General features: G+C 45.0%; 1 pseudogene; it reads left to right on the top strand.

Moving 5' to 3' along the window:
• The first annotated feature begins 228 nt into the window (after positions 1-228).
• LOC147456517 (putative L-type lectin-domain containing receptor kinase S.7) lies at positions 229-2,779 on the top strand (annotated as a pseudogene).
• The last annotated feature ends 1,654 nt before the right edge of the window (positions 2,780-4,433 follow it).

Genomic DNA, 4,433 nt, shown 5'->3' with positions numbered 1-4,433 from the left:
TCAAAACCAACTTTTAGAATATAAATGAGTTTGACTCCAATTGGGTGCCCACCTCCAAAATTTCAAAACTAACTTTTAGAATATAAATGAGTTTGACTCCAATTGGGTGCCCACCTCCAAAATTTCAGGCTGGGCAGGCGGCCCAGTGTGACAGGGGCCTTATTTTCTTGTTTGGAAGGCCCTGCAAAACCACCTCTATCTGGTGTATATGGCTGCCCTCTTATTTAAGCATCCAACACCTCACCTTTCTGGTTTCTAAAACGATGAAGAAGTTGAGGCCGATTTTAAGCAATCTAATCCTTACACACTTCCTTGTGTTATTGTCAGCAAACATATGCCCCTCTGAGAGTATACAGTTCCAGCACCCATGATCATCGAGCTCTCTGGCAAACCTCTCGGACATTAGAATTGTGTACCAAGACTCATCTTGGTATCATGGCAAAAATGCTGCTCCTGACCAGTCAGGCATTTGGCTCACCCCAGATCCCAGAGATGGCAGCTCCACAAAACTCAGCAACATCGGTAAGTTTGTCTACAAGGATCGTATTCGATTCAAGAATTCTCAGAATAAGGTTGCCTCCTCAACACCTCCTTCACTTTTCAAATCATCACAACAGGTGTGGTAGTGGCATGGCTTTCTTCATCTCTCGTTCTGACAGAGCCCCCAACTATAGTGATGGTAGGTACTTCGGTCTCTTTGACCCACATCATGCAGCGGCCGCTGAAGCACAGAAATTCTTTGCTGTTGAATTTGACACGCGCACATCCCCTAATCTGAATGATTCGAGTGCTAGCCACATCGGGATCGATGTTAATTCTTTGGTTTCCCTCAACTGCACAGATACGAGTCACAATTCATCTTCGACTCCCAGCTTCTACCCAGAGTTGTATCTCTACAACAATTACACCTTTACAGCATGGATTGTATATGAGTCTCTCACAAACCTCATCCAAGTGTGGATGACAAATTCCTCTTCTTCCTCTTCCCATCCGCCGTCTCACCCTTTACTAGAGCTTTCTTACAATCTGTCTACTGTTTCCGACGACTTCATGTATGTGGGGTTCTCAGCAACAAACAAGGTGGGTGAGGATCACATGGAAGGGCATGTTGTTAAGTCCTGGTCTTTTGCTAGTGAGGATTTCAAGAAACCTAGTAAAGATGCAAAGGTGATTGTGCCCATTGCTATAGCATTTGCCATCCTCTTTGCATTGGGCTTATTTGGTATTATTATGTTTCTCTTCAAGAGAAAGAGGAAAAAGAGGATGACTCGACATCTGCCATCAACCGTTCGACTGGGCAGAGAAAGCAGCACTATACAGCTCGGATTGGGTCGACATTGCATGTTGTTGCCGCGCCATAGCTACAAAGAGCTCAAATGATCTGCTCATGATTTCAGCGAACAGAGCAAGATTGGCAAAGGTGGATTTAGTAACGTATATAGATGTACCTTGGCAGATGGATCGGTAGTCGCAGTCAAGAGACTGAAGGAAGGTGTGAGAAAGGAAGCGGAGTTTTCTGCAGAGATGAACATCATCAGTAGCATTCGCCACCGTAATCTCTTGCAATTGCGGGGTTGGTGCTATGAGAAAGGAGAGGCAATGCTGCTGTACAGTTACTTGAGCAACGGAAGCTTGGACAGATATCTGTACGGCGAGAAAAAGGGAGAACTACAAAGTGAGACCAGATTGAAGATCCTTGTAGGAGTGGCTTCTGCATTGGAGTACTTGCATGGTCATCTGGGGGAACGTGTGTTGCATTGGGATGTAAAGGCCGCCAATGTGTTGTTGACAGAGAGGTTTGAGCCGATGTTAGGCGACTTTGGCCTTGCACGTCTCGTCAGCCATGATGAGGGTGCCGTTACAATGACTGCTGTGGGGACACCGGGCTATGTTGCACCTGAGGTTGTTTATACAGGTAGAATATTCACTGACAGGGCAGATGTGTATAGCTTTGGAGTACTTGCTCTTGAGATGGCATATGGCCGTCCTGCCATACTGAAACAATCGTCTAGTTTGCAACAGGCCGAGGAGGAAGCCCGAATTGTGGACTATGCATGGATGCTTCACCAAGTGCATGGTGAGCGTGGTCGAAATGAGTGCACAAATGATGCAGCAATGGAGGCCTGTCTTGCACGTGGCACTCATGTGCTGCAACCCTTCACCAGATTCTCGACCCACAATGATGCAAGTGTACCAAGCTCTCAAAGGAGATACTGTGCTGCTTAGCCAGCCTCTTCCAGCAACAAGGCCTTTGTATCCCACATTCCTAGATTGGCCATCTATATCTTCTGCATCCTCGGCCACATCAACGTCTGCATTGAGTGGTAAAACTTCTCGGTCGAAAGGTGGCCCCTCGTCGACATCATCCAAATGAATGGGCGTGTTCCATGAAGATCCCCACTTGCAGGGATGTATCATATGTAGGTGTCAATTCAAAAACGACATAGCTCTTGCGACTCTTGGGCTCTAATACTGTAAGCAACTGCTTTCTCATGCTGATAATTCTGTGTAACGCCAATTATAGAGGCGCAACAAAACCGCACACTCAACAAACCCTCCCTTCTGGGTTTTTCCCCACTCACATACACATAAATGTGGACGGTTGCATGTATTGGTTTACTTTTTGGGACATGGGTTGCCGATCTTGCGGGACATGATCCACTCCCTGCCCCCAATCGTACCTAGCTAGGTATGTGGTGCCTCTCGAGCAGAAGCTCATGATGTTATGCATTGTATGGAAAACGCTAAAAAAGACTCCATTTTCCTGCATGAGAAAATATCTAAATCTTCTTGTGATATGTAAGAGCAGTCAGATGGTTTGCCTAGCGAGTTCATTGGTTTTACCATGCCGAAGCGAAGTGTGAGCAGCACATGCAAGTTTAGTCCATTGCTTTCTCTAAAGAAGTCAACTGGTTTTTCCCTATTAGCCACCATTTTTTCAAGCAATGCCGGCCTCGCACCACAACTTTCTTGGCTGACCTCGCACCACAAGTGAACTATTCAGGCAATGATATTTTTTGAGCGCTGGTGCTTGCGTGACACTAGCGCAGCTTGCCTTTCAAAAATCCAAGATGAACAATATCAAGGGCAAGCGCTAGTGCCACGCAAGCAGTAGCGCTCGAAATTTGATGATGTGGGAACTACTCCAATGATCTTCACCCGTCAATCATGGCTACCATGTGTGTATTAAAAACCACCGTTCACAACATCACCTACTATAGATCTCCATTACTTGTGGCATCTCCATGCATGTAGGCTAGTCTTGCTGTTGAGCGCTACCCAAATTGGAAAGTTGAACCCAACACATGTGCCTTTCATTAGCCAAACTGCCATATGGTAACAAGCTTCTCTTGCTACTGCTGGCCAAACGCACCATGACCCTGCTTGTGTAACCTTTGCCAATTTTTGGTTGGATGCCACCCTACTTGATTGCCTCGTGACTTAGTACCAGCTTTGGTCTTTCATAACTCTTACATATGATCTCTGAGATGGGTGAAGATAATAGATATGTGATCTACACATTGAGCTCTTTTCGTAGATATGCTACATAGGTATGGTTTTATCCACTAGATTTTAAATTTTCATTTTAGGGGGGCCAAGTTTGAATTCAAATAAACTAACCGTTCTGCTTGTTTGAATTCAAAAGCCATCCCTTGATTGCTTTCTTAATACTAAAGGTTTGACTCTCTTAAATTGCTAAATAAAGAGGCTCTCCTAAACTGGACCATTCTCTTTCTAATGCGGCAAGAAAACTTGGAGAGGATCTTGACAATTGTATCTACAAGCTGGTTGGAGCGACTTAAACAGATTGTGTCTCTTAGTCTGTAATTTCCCTTCCAGAAGGCCATTTGAAGCGAGATATGGCTTTCTTCAAATATATAATTATGTTCGATGTGAAATAGGCTGCCCTTTAGCACTTTTGTATATATTCCATAGCCATGCAGGGCATTATTACTGATGATTCAGCATTTTCTACAAAGAGGTGATTTGCATGGTTGTAACATGAGTCACTTGAAAATAGGTATTTTTGGTGCATAAGTGTTGCATCGGTCATTCTGAAATCAAGGAAAATAAATATAAAAGCTACCAAGTGCCCCCTTGAGCAACATGTTCTACTATCAACAATTGTTCAACATGAAGCAAGCTGGGGGAAAGGGGTTGCACGGATATTGGCATCCTTCTACCCCTGCCATGCACCATTGCCTCCCCTGCAGATCAGAATATGCTTTGTCAACACGTTACCACCCAATACTGAGCACACAAAGCAGATAGCCAATATTGCGCATGGGATCCATCTACAAAGGCAAATAGACACGCATGCCGGCGCATGCCACACACCCAGCAATGGACAAGCAATCCACTAGTGAGGCTCGGCCTTCTGGCCGGCACTGCAAGGCCACTCAGCTCATACATCTTGAAGATCTTGATGGTTG

The sequence above is a fragment of the Adiantum capillus-veneris genome, chromosome 6, assembly GCF_014529385.1.
Source record: "Adiantum capillus-veneris isolate H3 chromosome 6, ASM1452938v2, whole genome shotgun sequence".
NCBI lineage: Eukaryota > Viridiplantae > Streptophyta > Polypodiopsida > Polypodiales > Pteridaceae > Adiantum > Adiantum capillus-veneris.
Note: the sequence above shows the minus strand (reverse complement) of the source record. Positions and strands in the feature narration are given on the sequence as shown.